The sequence below is a fragment of the Mustelus asterias genome, unplaced genomic scaffold (genome assembly GCF_964213995.1).
Source record: "Mustelus asterias unplaced genomic scaffold, sMusAst1.hap1.1 HAP1_SCAFFOLD_76, whole genome shotgun sequence".
Classification (NCBI taxonomy): domain Eukaryota; kingdom Metazoa; phylum Chordata; class Chondrichthyes; order Carcharhiniformes; family Triakidae; genus Mustelus; species Mustelus asterias.
The window spans coordinates 1,222,913-1,236,820 of NW_027590135.1; the positions used below are offsets into that span (position 1 = coordinate 1,222,913).

A 13,908-nucleotide genomic window follows, 5' to 3' on the forward strand; every position below is an offset into this window, starting at 1 on the left:
GTCACATGGAAGGATTTAAACTAGTTTAGCAGGGGGGTGGGAACCAAAGCAAAGGTGAATTAGCTGAAGGAGAACCGGAGAGTCGGGCCAGTAAGACCCAGAGAAACAGCAGGCAGGGTGGGGTTTATAATCAAAGAGGATCTGGTGGACTGAAGTGCATCTGTTTCAATGCGAGAGGTGTAACAGGTAAGGCAGATGAACTTAGAGCTTGGATTAGTACTAGGAAATACGATGTTGTTGCCATTACAGAGACTTGGTTAAGGGAAGGACAGGATTGGCAGCTTAACATTCCAGGATACAGATGTTTCAGGCGGGATAGAGGGGGATGTAAAAGGGGTGGGGGAGTTGCACTACTGGTTAAGGAGAATATGATGTGGAGATGCCGGCGTTGGACTGGGATAAATATAGTAAGAAGTCCCACAACACCAGGTTAAAGTCTAACAGGTTTATTTGGTAGCACAAGCCACTAGGTTCGGAGCGCTGCCCCTTCATTAAGGAGAATCCCAAGGCATTTTATACATACGTTAGGAGCAAGAGGGTTGTCAGAGAAAGAGTCGGACCTCTCAAGAACAAAGGAGGGGAATTATGCTCAAAACCCAAGGAAGTAGGTGAGATCCTAAATGAATACTTTGCATCAGTATTCACAAAGAAGAGGGACATGTTGATTGGTAGTGTCTCAGAGGGATGTGTAGACCCGTTAGAACAAATCGCAATTACAAGGGAGGAAGTGTTAGGTGTTTTAGGAAGCATAAAGGTAGACAAATCCCCAGGGCCAGATGGCACCTGTCCCAGATTATTGAGAGAGACAAGAGATGAAATTGCTGGGCCTCTAACAGAAATCTTTGTTTCTTCATTGGACACAGCTGAGGTCCCAGAGGATTGGAGGATAGCAAATGTGGTCCTGTTATTTAAGAAGGGTAGCAAGGATAACCCGGGAATTATAGGCCAGTGAGCTTGACGTCCGTGATAGGGAAATTGTTGGAGAAGATTCTTAGAGATAGGATCTATGCACATTTAGAACTGAATAGTCTCATTAGCGATAGACAACATGGTTTTGTACGAGGGAGGGCATGCCTCACAAATTTGGTTGAGTTTTTTGAGGTGGTGACAAAAATGATTGACGAGGGAAGGGCCGTGGATGTCGTCTACATGGAATTTAGTAAAGCATTTGACAAGGTCCCTCATGGCAGACTGGTGCAAAAGGTTAAATCTCACAGGATCAAAGGTGAACTAGCGAGATGGGTACAGAACTGGCTTGGCCATAGAAGACAGAGGGTAGCAGTGGGGGGTTCTTTTTCTGATTGGAGGTTTGTGACTAGTGGTGTTCCACAAGGCTCTGTACTGGGACCTCTGCTGTTTGTGATATATATATAAATGATTTATAAGAAGATGTAGCTGGTCTGATTAGTAACTTTGCAGACGACACAAAGATTGCTGGAGTTGCGGATAGTGATGAACATTGCCAGAGAATACAGCAGGATATAGATAGGCTGGAAAATTGGGCGGAGAAATGGCAGATGGAACTTTATCCAGATAAATGCTAAATGATGCATTTTGGTAGATCTAATGCAGGGGGGAGCTATACAATAAATGGCAGAACCATCAGGTGTATAGACACACAGAGGGATCTGGGTGTGCAAGTCCACAGATCCTTAAAGGAGGCAGCACAGGTGGAAAAGGTGGTGAAGAAGGCATATGGCATGCTTGCCTTTATTGGACGGGGCATAGAGTATAAAAGTTGGCATATGATGTTGCAGTTATATAGAACGTTGCTTCGGCCACATTTGGAATACTGCGTCCAGTTCTAGTCGCCACACTACCAGAAGGACGTGGAGGCTTTGGAGAGAGTGCAGAAAAGGTTTACCAGGATGTTGCCTGGTATGGAGGGTATTAGCTATGAGGTGAGATTCAGTAAACTAAGGTTGTTCTCCCTGGAAAGACGGAGGTTGAGGGGCGACCTAATAGAAGTTTATAAAATTATGAAGGACATGGATAGGGTGAACAGTTGGAAGCTTTTTCCCAGGTCAGAAATGACAAACACAAGGGGTCACAAGTTCAAGGGGGGCAAGGTTCAATACAGATATGCGGGGGACATATTTTACACAGAGGGTGGTGGGGGCCTGGAATGCACTGCCAAGCAAGATGGTTGAGGCAGACACGCTAGGATCATTTAAGACTTAGCTCGATAGCCACATGAACAGACTGGGAATAGAGGGATACAAACGGATGGTCTAGTTAGGAACACATGATCGGTGCAGGCTTGGAGGGCCGAAGGGCCTGTTGCTGTGCTGTGTTGTTCTTTGTTCATCAGGTGAGTATGAGGAGAATATCGCAGCTGTACTCCGGGAGGTCACCTCAGAGGGCTCATACAGCGAGGCAATATGGGTAGAGCTCAGGAATAGGAAAGGTGTATTCATAATGTTGGGGGTTTACTATTGGCCACCCAACACCAGCGGGACATAGAAGAACAGATATGTCGGCAGATTTTGGAAAGGTGTAAAAGTAACAGGGTTGTTGTGGTGGGAGATTTTAACTTCCCATATATTGATTGGGACTCACTTAATGCTAGGTGCGTGGATGGGGCAGAGCTTGTGAGGAGCATCCAGGAGGGCTTCTTGAAACTGTAAGGGGAAAATACAAGGGGGGCACACTTTAAAATGGCAGCACAAGAAAGCACATTCTGAAATGGCTGCCTGGCACACACAGGGTTAACTGTGAAAGAAGCCAGAAAAACAGCCACAGGCTCCCGCTGTTCAGAAATAACGTCAAGCCAGAATCCTGACAGACAAACCACTTACAAAGTACAGACAGTGACTCATAGCAAACAAACACCTCAGGAAGCCAAAGCCAAGGGTCGAAACATCTTTAAGATAAGGAAACCCCTAAACAAAGAGCTTAGATTAATGCTAGAGGAAGGCGGGAAATATGAATGCGAGGGAACCGATTAGCACCCGCACAAGACGAAACTAGCCATTGATAGACCCATTCATAAAATGCTAAATGTCCATACCTGTTTGTATTCTTGTAAATATGTGGAAATGTACCCATTCATGAAATGCTAAATACTTGTAAATGTGATAATCTTCGAATCACCGGTCTAACCCATTGTGTAAAGGTTATAATTTGAACCGCTCCCGGTATACAATTGAGAAAAAGTGTTCTATGAACATAGCGCTTTTCTCCACGGAGCTCCGTTTAATAAATCGTATTTTCTGAATCTCGAAGTCTGACTACTGGTGGATTTTTCCCACAACAATTGGCGTAGTCGGCTAGGATCCTATTACTGGTGAGATCGATTGGCCACGGTCGCAACCGGGGTAGAGATCGCGGAATCTGTGACAGTCAGACTGGATCAGGAAATACGGTTTACAAGGGGGAAACATTTGTACTGTTTATTTGTGATAATATTTGTTATAGTGATAAGTACTAACTGCTGATAGGAATAAGAATTACTGTGATTTGTGCTGATCAACAAAAGGACAAGGTAGTGCCTGTCTCAAAACCTCTGCCTTAGACTGGCTATTAAGAGCAGAAATCTGCCACGTGAAGGTCAGGAATTGAAGTGAGTGAGAGACACCAAGGGCACTAAAGGATTGTGAAGCACAAAAGGGCAGAAGTCGGTTTAACATCACCCTCTGTAGTGGCGAACAGACGCAGAGGTGCCAGCTGATTGCATGAAAGTTATTGAAAAGTTGGAAACTGTACTGTCAATGTGGTGAAAAGCGGGGCGGAACAGGAGTTTGATCAACTCTGACCTAAACCGAAATCCGGTGGAGAAGCACATTGCCGAAGTGGTAATCGTGGAAGCCGTGAGTATAACTTAAAACCCTGTAACGGCAGTAAAACACGGTGTGAGAATAGCAATAGTGGCCGGGGGTAGTGAAGTCCCTACGGTAGTTAACACACTTTGCTAAGAGTAGTAATAGTGGCCGGGGGTAGTGAAGTCCCTACGGTAGTTAGCACACTTTACTAAAGAATAATCGTGGCCGGGGTTAGTGAAATCTGCGAAATGGCAGATAGTGAAGTTAAAAGGGGATCTGCAGGTTCCCTGATTGAAATCTACATGACAGACAGGAAGGAGTTAATAACGAGAATGCAAAAGGATGGCTGGGATACTTCTCAAACCTTAGAGCAGCAGAGAAAGTGGATAGATAAAGTAAAAAGAAACAGAACGAAGAAAATAGGAATCATGTTAACACATCAGTTAGCAGGTCTAATTGAACAAACAATTGCCTCTACAAGGAAATGGAGAGAGGACAAAGAAAGAATTAGAGAACTAGAATCCCAAGTGAGGGAATTGGAAAAACGAAATCAGGTTTTAGAAAGGCAAGAGGGAGGAGAAACTGATCCTCTGCCCTTTTATGAGTCCACCCAGCAAGGGCCAACGGCACCCTCAGAAGAGTGGGAACAGCTGGAACATAACTTAGCGCCCATAACTAGAGGGGGGACCGCAGCGCGACCCAAGGCAAATTATAAACCCTTTACCCCAGGGGAAAGACAGCAGATGGCTTCCCTGGGCAAATTACAAACCAGAAGCGCGAACACCACATTCTGGGAGGAATTAGACACAATCTGGGTAGGACATCAATTACACCTAAGAGACATACACCAACTGGTCAGAGCAGCCTGTCCAGCGGATAAATGGAGACAGGTAGTAGGTGGACCCGCTTCCCCTATAGCGCAGGATTATAGTGGGGGACGGTGGACACATGTAATCCCCCTAACAGCAGAAATAGATACCCAACAACCACCCTTCTTACGGTTTAAGGAAGAAATTCAGAGGGTCTTAGGGAATGCCCCCACTAATTGGAGCCGAATCACCACCACAAAGCAGCTTAAAGGGGAAGGAGCCTCTGAGTACGGGGAACGATTGTTCCGAATATACCAAGAGTGCTCAGGACAAGTGGACCCAGGGCGAGGAGATCGAGCATTCATCCAAGCTTTTAAGGAGGGACTCTCTAGTGCCCACCAGACCATCCTAAAAATGGGAGTGATCATGTCCCAAAATTACGATGAGCTAGTGGAGTGGGCTGGCGGCGTCCCAGCGGAAGAGAAACCACAGGCAAGAGCAAGGTTAGAAAGGGTAGCAGCCTACAGTGATGAGAGTGAAACAAAACCCAGATTGATCTGCCACAATTGTGGACGACAGGGGCACTTTGCGAGGGATTGCGGGACTCCACGGAGAAAGAGCAAAACTAGGAACAGTGGTAAGCATTGCAGCCACTGTAAAAGACACGGACATACGGAAGCCGTATGTTGGCATAAGCATGGGAGACCCCCAGCCCAATCCACGTCCCCAGCTGAACCCCAGGAACAAAAGGACACCCAGGGTCAGCAAGATTGACGGTCTGCAGCCCCCGTCCACAAGGGTAAAAAGGAGGGAAGGATTTATGTGTCAGCACTGGTAGGGGGCAGACAATGCGAGATGCTAGTGGACACAGGGGCATCCATATCCGTTACCGACCTACCCTTACCCACTACGAATAAAATGATTTATCTGACCGGGATAGGAGGGAACAAAACTCCCGCCTACCTTAGCGAGACCACGTTAGTAGAAATAAACAATCTATATATCCCAATGAAGTTCTATGTGTGCAGAAATAACGAGGGAACCATAATGGGGAATGATTAAATGAAAGAATATGAGATCTTGATAGATTGTGGGAAGGGAGAATTGATTTGGCCAAGACAGGACGGTCGAAAAATTAAAATGGGGAAACTCACAAGCCACCTCGAGACCATTAAGGTGGCCACAGTCACCACCAGAAAATGGGAGTTAGAGACAGGAGGGTTCGGAGCCATTTGTGCTTCCGTTCCCGGAGTATGGGCTGAGACAAAGTTAGATACCGGGTTAACCAAAACAGACCCAATAAAGGTACCGGGACCAGAGCATAAGCCACACAGGCAGTACCCAATTAAACCAGAAGCAGAGAAAGCTGTAGTAGAGATCGTGAAAGGGTTAGTGAAAAAGGGGATCCTGAGAGAAGCCACGAGCACCACTAACTCCCCAACATGGCCAGTGAGTAAACCTGACGGGAGCTATAGGCTCACGATAGATTACACTGGACTTAATAAAGTCACGTCCAAACTGCACCCCATTGTAGCAAGCCCTTCGACAATCCTGAATGGACTGTCACAGGAGCATAAAATATTTACAGTACTGGACATAGCTAATGGATTCTGGTCCTTACCCTTGGATCCTGAATCCCAAGACAAATTTGCATTTACAGTAGGGGACAAGCAGTGCACCTGGACCCGTTTACCACAGGGATTCCACAACAGCCCTGCTATATTCCATCGAGTGATGAGTGACATCCTAAAATAGGGTAGAACTGCCAGAGGGTAACACGACCTTACAATATGTAGACGACATCCTAATAGCTTCAGAGTCCAAGTCAGGACATCAAGAAGCCCTATACCTAGTACTGAGCGAATTAAAAGCCGCAGGGTTAAAAGTCAGCCCCAAAAAGGCGCAGATCGGGAAGTCCCAGGTCCTATACCTAGGGCACCTTATATCCCAAGGACTTAAAGAAATGCCGGCGGACAGGAAAGAGGCAATACAACAGATGCCGCGGCCGGTTAATATAAGAGGGGTTAGAAAGGTGCTAGGACTATTCAACTACAGTCGGAGTTTCATCCCAGGGTTCACAAAACTCGCAGAACCCATACAAAGACTCGTTAAAGGGGGGAAGCCAGCTTTAGACCCCGTAGAGTGGGGACCCGAGCAAGAAGAAGCTTACACTAAATTAAAAACAGAACTAATATCAGCCCTCGGACTAGGCTTACCCGATCTTAACAAAGACTTCCACATTTATTGTAATAATGAGGAAGGGTTCTATTCCGCAATAGTGACACAGGACCATGGCGACAGAAGGAGACCCATAGGGTATTATTCCACCGCAGAGGGGCCGGTAGTCACTGGACTGCCAAGGTGCATAGCCGCCTTGGATTGCGCCGCATGGGCTGTAAAGGTTAGCGAACCAGTAATCATGACAGGGAACATAATCCTCCACACCAAGCACACTTTGGTGGAAATGTTAAACACAGGAAAACTAAAGTCAGTCTCCAACATGAGAAGGGCTAAATGGGAAGCTGTCCTCTTACCTCCCAGTAAGTCCGTAACAATAATAAGGGATACGGGAAATAACCCAGCAGAAGGAATCTTAGATGGAGGAGAACCCCACAATTGTGGAGATGTGGATGCAGGAGAAGGAGAAGGAAGGATAAAGGACATGCCCCTGGTAACAGCGGAAGAGACCCTCTTTGTGGATGGGTCACGTAAATATGTGGAGGGATCACCCCGAACAGGATGGGCAGTCGTAAATAGTAAGCTAGAAACAGTGAGGTCAGGAAGAATTGACGGAAGCTTGTCTGCACAAGTGGCAGAACTGGTGGCACTCACCCAGGCACTTGAGTTGTCCGAAGGTAAAGCGGTAAACATTTATTCAGACAGTCGCTATGCCTTCGGAGTCATACATGATTATATGACAGCTTGGGGAAGGAGGGGGTTCATAACGACAGGGGGAACCCCTATCAAGCACCAACAGAGAATTGAGGCGTTATTAAGAGCTAGCGAGAGACCTAGAGAAGCCGCAGTAATAAAAATTAAAGCGCACCAGAAGGAACCCGGAAGAGATAGCCCCGACTGGCTAAATTTCAAAGGAAACCAAACCGCAGATAGGGCAGCACAGATAGCCCTAGAGCAGGAAACAATTGATGAATTACCCATAGCAACAATAGAACCAACAGAAGCCGAAGTAGACATTCAGGGTTTACATGAGGATACCCCAAAGGAAGAAAAAGAGAAGTGGGAAGCGCAGGGAGCAGTCAAGGGGACAGATAACATTTGGAGACGAGAAGATAAGGTAATAGCACCAGAGTGCATACAAAACACCCTATTGGGATTACATCATGGACTCTCACATGTGGGTAGAGAGGCCATGATCACTAATATCGGAAAGGAGTGGTGGTGGAAGGGAATGGGAAAGGATATTGCCCGACACTGTCACCGATGCGTGACGTGCGCGCAACACAACCCTGGCAGACCCATAAAAATTAAAATGGGACACCAGCCGAGACCCAAGGGACCCTGGGAACATCTACAACTGGATTTTACAGGACCACTGCCACAGTCCCATGGCAAAACTTACTGTCTGGTCATCATAGACCAATTCACCCGGTGGGTAGAAGCATTCCCAACTTCTAACTGCACGGCCACCACAGTGGCCAGAATATTGGCAGAAGAGGTAATCCCAAGATGGGGGGTACCCCTACAAATTGATTCGGACCAGGGAACGCACTTCACTGGAAAGGTAATAAAAACAGTGTGCCAATTAATGGGGATAAAACAAAAATTTCACATCCCCTTCCACCCGCAGAGCTCTGGAATGGTAGAACGTATGAACAGAACACTAAAAAATGCACTTGCTAAGGCCATGCAGACATCAGGAAGAAGGTGGACAGAGGTATTGCCCACCATACTAATGAAATTAAGGGCGACCACGAACCGGACCACCGGATTAACCCCTTATGAACTAATGACAGGACGGGCGATGCAGTTACCAGAAAGCATCATAACAGGTGGGACCGATGTCGGTCCACTAAAAGATAAAATCAAGAGATACGTTCTGGACCTGAGCACCCAGCTAAAAGGGATGCGCAAATTGGTAAGAGATAATCAGGAACTAAAAGACGCAGAGAGAGAGCTGGAAACGCTCCCTGACGTCCCAACAGTGGGAAGTCGCGTCCTAGTGAAAACACTACCCGACAAACCAGGGTTTGCACCAAAGTGGAATTGGCCACATGAAATTATAATTAGTGGGGACACCTGTGCCTGTATAGACATAAGAGGGAAAGGTGTCTGGAAGCACTGGACACAGCTGAAATTATACAAAGGAGATAAGTAAGCTAAATTGATGAACTAACAGAACTGCTTTCCTCGACACAGGCAAAGACTGCAAGCAAGAGCCGGCGTGCGCGGGTTAATAAACAAAGTAAACTGTAAAAGATTAAAAGTGTAATATTAAGTTACAACTGTTGCGAAAATGTATGTAATCGCGTATGTAATTGTATTATTTTGTGTTGTGGTAACCGTAAATCTGACTGGGCTAGAAGACAACTTGTTTTACAAAGCCCACATACATTTACATGGGAATCGAACTGTATGTTACCCATTAACACAATCTGTAGAAGCCCTATTTGTAGCCACCCCTGGGTGGACCCCTCATGACTTATATACTGTAGATACATCAGAGACACCCTGTAAGGGACAAATTGGCAAATATAAAAGAGGTTTACAGGGGAGATGTGTGGGACTTGTAAACCCCACTAATCCTACATGTAAGGGGTCCCAACAGGAGGGAGGAAAAGCTTGCCCAGACACTGCAAGCTATCCGCTTTGTTTCACGGGGCAGGGATGGGGATGTGCCTATGCCTTAGTCCCTAAGAATGATTCTTGTGTACAGACACAGTGTGTCCGTCAACATTGTCGGATCAACAAGGGACGGATTATTTGTATTTGTGACGAACGAAAATGTTTAAATATAACCGCGGGAAGACAGCTTATTTGCGGGCAATGTAATGGGACTCACGTAAGCTCAGCCAAATGGACATACCCCTTTGATACTTACCAGGTGGTGGGATCAAACGGGAAGCTAAGTGAACTGAACAATTGGCAGTATGAGCAAACTCACAATCGGGACACTAAATGCTACCGGGCTAAGAAGGGGTATGTATTCCTCTTCAATGGTACCTACATGACAGAAACCCCAAACCGTTTTGCGGTAGGAACAATCGGGCCACTGACTGTTCCATGCCCTCAGAAGGGGCACATCAGGAGGAGAATAGTGACCCGGGCTATTAGCAGGGAATTCTGCGCTAACTGGGAAACCCCGAATACATTGGGATCCTCACTGGGGTATGGGTTCCTCGGAACTTTATCTCTAGGGGGGTCAGCCGGGGTAATTGGAGCTAAGAACAGAAACCATATTGTTTGTGGGCTAACAATCCTGGGAAACAGCACTTCAAAAGCATTGGAGGCTGTCAACCAAGAAATGGCTGAGTTAAGATTGTATGCGCAGCAGACACGATACGCAGTGGACTACCAGTTAGCACAACAAGGGGGAGTATGTGCCATCATAGGCGACAAATGCATAACCCATGTCACAGATGAGTCTTACAATATTACGCAAGTCATCAATGACATCAGGACGCAACTCGATAACTTTAGACAGGGACCCACAAGAGGAGGTAGTTGGCTGGCTTGGCTGGTGGGAGAATCCTGGGAATCGTACCTGTTACATGGGTTGATTATACTCATTGTCATTATACTTGTCTGTTGTCTGACTGTGGGATGCCTTAAAGCCTGTTTTAAAATAATGTTGACAAGAATTGTGCCAGGAGCCAGTGTGTACATCGAAGAAGAACCCCTAATGAAGATCCCCGAAGACGTCAGAAGAAATGAAGATACTGGAAGAAATAAAGACATCAAAGGAAGCAAAGAAGAAAAGAAGAAAGAGAACCTGTATATGTGAATGTATGATTGGTGGTCTGAGGATTGTCCAAGCTAGAATCCGACCAACAGGAGGGACTGTAAGGGGAAAATACAAGGGGGGCACACTTTAAAATGGCAGCACAAGAAAGCACACTCTGAAATGGCTGCCTGGCACACACAGGGTTAACTGTGAAAGAAGCCAGAAAAACAGCCACAGGCTCCCGCTTTTCAGAAATAACGTCAAGCCAGAATCCTGACAGACAAACCACTTACAAAGTACAGACAGTGACTCATAGCAAACAAACACCTCAGGAAGCCAAAGCCAAGGGTCGAAACATCTTTAAGATAAGGAAACCCCTAAACAAAGAGCTTAGATTAATGCTAGAGGAAGGCGGGAAATATGAATGCGAGGGAACCGATTAGCACCCGCACAAGACGAAACTAGCCATTGATAGACCCATTCATAAAATGCTAAATGTCCATACCTGTTTGTATTCTTGTAAATATGTGGAAATGTACCCATTCATGAAATGCTAAATACTTGTAAATGTGATAATCTTCGAATCACCGGTCTAACCCATTGTGTAAAGGGTATAAATTTGAACCGCTCCCGGTATACAATTGAGAAAAAGTGTTCTATGAACATAGCGCTTTTCTCCACGGAGCTCCGTTTAATAAATCGTATTTTCTGAATCTCGAAGTCTGACTACTGGTGGATTTTTCCCACAACAAAACAATATGTAGATAGTCCAACTAGGGAAGTGGCCATACTGGACCTGGTATTGAGCAATGAGCCCAGCCAGGTGGTTGATGTTTCAGTAGGGGAGGAGTTCGGGAACAGTGACCACAATTCAGTCAGCTTTAAGGTACTGATGGATAAAGATAAGTGTAGTCCTCAAGTTAAGATGCTAAATTGGGGGAAGGCTAATTACAACAATATTAGGCAGGAACTGAAGAATGAAGATTGGGGGCAGATGTTTGAAGGCAAATCAACATCTGGCATGTGGGAGGCTTTCAAATGTAAGTTGATAGGGATTCAGGACCGGCACATTCCTGGAAGGATGAAGGATAAGTATGGCAAGTTTTGGGAACCTTGGATAACGAGAGATATTGTGAGCCTAGTCAAAGAGAAAAAGGAAGCATTTGTCAAAGCTAGGAGGCCGGGAACACACAAAGCAAGTGTAGAATACAAGGAAAGTAGAAAGAAACTGAAGCAAGGAGTAAGGAGGGCTAAAAGGGGTCACGTAATAGCATTGGCCAGCAGGATTAAGGAAAATCCCAAGGCTTTTTATACATATGTAAAGAGCAAGAAGGTAGCCAGGGAGAGGGTGGGCCCACTCAAGGACAAGGGAGGGAATCTATGCGTGGAGCCAGAGCAAATGGGTGAGGTATTCAATGAGTACGTTGCGTCAGTATTCACCAAAGATAAGGACTTGGTGGATGATGAGTCTGGGAAAGGATGTGTCGATAGTTTGAGCCATGTTGATATCAAAAAGGAGGAAGTATTCAGGTTCTTGAGAAACATTAAGGTAGACAAGTCCCTAGGGCCTGATGGGATATACCCCAGAATACTGAGAGAGGCAAGGGAGGAAATTGCTGGGTACTTGAGGGAAATCTTTGTATCCTCACTGGCTACAGGGGACGTCATGATGTGGAGATGCCGGCGTTGGACTGGGGTAAACACAGTCAGAGTTTTAACAACACCAGGTGAAAGTCCAACAGGTTTATTTGGTTGCAAATACCATTAGCTTTCAGAGCGCTGCTCCTTTGTCGGATGGAGTGGAAATCTGCTCTCAAACAGTGCTCTCAAAATGGATTTCCATTTGTTTGAGAGCAGATTTCCACTCCATCTGACGAAGGAGCAGTGCTCCGAAAGCTAATGGTATTTGCTACCAAATAAACCTGTTGGACTTTAACCTGGTGCTGTTAAAACTCTTACAGGGGAGGTCCCAGAGGATTGGAGAACAGCCAAGGTTGTTCCTTTATTTTAGAAGTGTAGCAAGAATAATCCAGGTAATTACAGGCCGGTGAGCCTGACATCAGTGGTAGGGAAATTATTGGAGAGGATTCTTCGAGGCAGGATTTATTCCCACTTGGAAATAAGTGGACGTATTAGTGAGAGGCAGCATGGTTTTGTGAAGGGGAGGTTGTGTCTCACGATCGAGTTTTTCGAGGAAGTAACAAAGATGATTGATCAGGGTAGGGCAGTGGATGTTGTATACATGGACTTCAGCAAGGCCTTTGACAAGGTCCCTCATGGCAGACTGGTGCAGAAGGTGAAGTTGCATGGGATCAGATGTGAGCTGGCTACGTGGATACAAAACTGGCTTGGTCACAGAAAACAGAGGGTAGCAGTGGAATGGTGTGTTTCTGAATGGAGAGCTGTGACAAGTGGCGTTCCTCAGGGATCAGTGCTGGAGTCTTTGCTGTTTGTAATATATATAAATGATTTGGAGGAAAATGTAACTGGTTTGATTAGTACGTTTGCAGACGACACAAAGGTTGGTGGATTTCCGGATAGCGATGAGGACCATCAGAGGATTCAGCAGGATGTAGATCAGTTGGAGACTTGGGCAGAGAGATGGCAGATGGAGTTTAATCCGGATAAATGTGAGTTAATGCATTTTGGAAGGTCTAATACAGTTAGGAAATATACAGTAAATGGCAGAACACTTAAGAGTACTGATAGGCAAAGAGATCTGGGTGTACAGGCATACAGGTCACTGAAAGTGGCAATGCAGGTGGAGAAGGTAGTCAAGGAGGCATACGGCATGCTTGCCTTCATCGGCCGGGGCATTGAGTTTAAAAATTGGCAAGCCATGTTGCAGCTTTATAGAACCTGAGTTAGGCCGCGCTTGGAATGTAGTGTTCAATTCTGGTCGCCACACTACCAGAAGGATGTAGAGGCTTTGGAGAGGGTACAGAAAAGATTTACCAGGATGTTGCTTGGTATGGAGGGCATTAGCTATGAGGAGAGGTTGGAGAAACTTGGTTTGTTCTCACTGGAGCAACGGAGGTTGAGTGGCGACCTGATAGATGTCTACCAGATAATGAGAGGCATGGACAGAGTGGATAGTCAGAAGCTTTTTCCCAGGGTGGAAGAGTCAATTACTAGGGGGCACAGGTTGAAGGTGCCAGGGGCAAGGTTTAAAGAAGATGTACGAGGCAGATTTTTTACACAGAGTAGTGGGTGCCTGGAACTCGTTGCCAGGGGAGGTAGTGGAAGTGGATACGGTCGTGACTTTTAAGGGGCGTCTTGACAAATACATGAATAGGATGGGAATAGAGGGATATGGTCCCGGAAGGGTAGGGGGTTTTAGTTCAGTCGGGCAGCATGGTCGGTGCAGGCTTGGAGGGCTGAAGGGCCTGTTCCTGTGCAGTAATTTTCTTTGTTCTTTGAATGTTGAACAAGGGGA

At 46.0% G+C, this 13,908-nt stretch overlaps 1 long non-coding RNA gene across 10 annotated transcripts in view; it reads right to left on the bottom strand.

Annotated features, from left to right (window-relative positions):
• LOC144483592 (uncharacterized) overlaps positions 1-13,908 on the bottom strand; it is a 31,500-nt gene that overhangs the window by 5,429 nt on the left and 12,163 nt on the right. For 3 of the 10 annotated variants that reach the window (XR_013496026.1, XR_013496025.1, XR_013496024.1), the window contains exon 3: positions 2,560-2,621. The exons of the other annotated variants lie outside the window; for them this stretch is intronic. This is a non-coding gene — a long non-coding RNA (uncharacterized LOC144483592). The remainder of the gene's footprint in view (positions 1-2,559; positions 2,622-13,908) is intronic. 10 annotated transcript variants of the gene reach the window in all.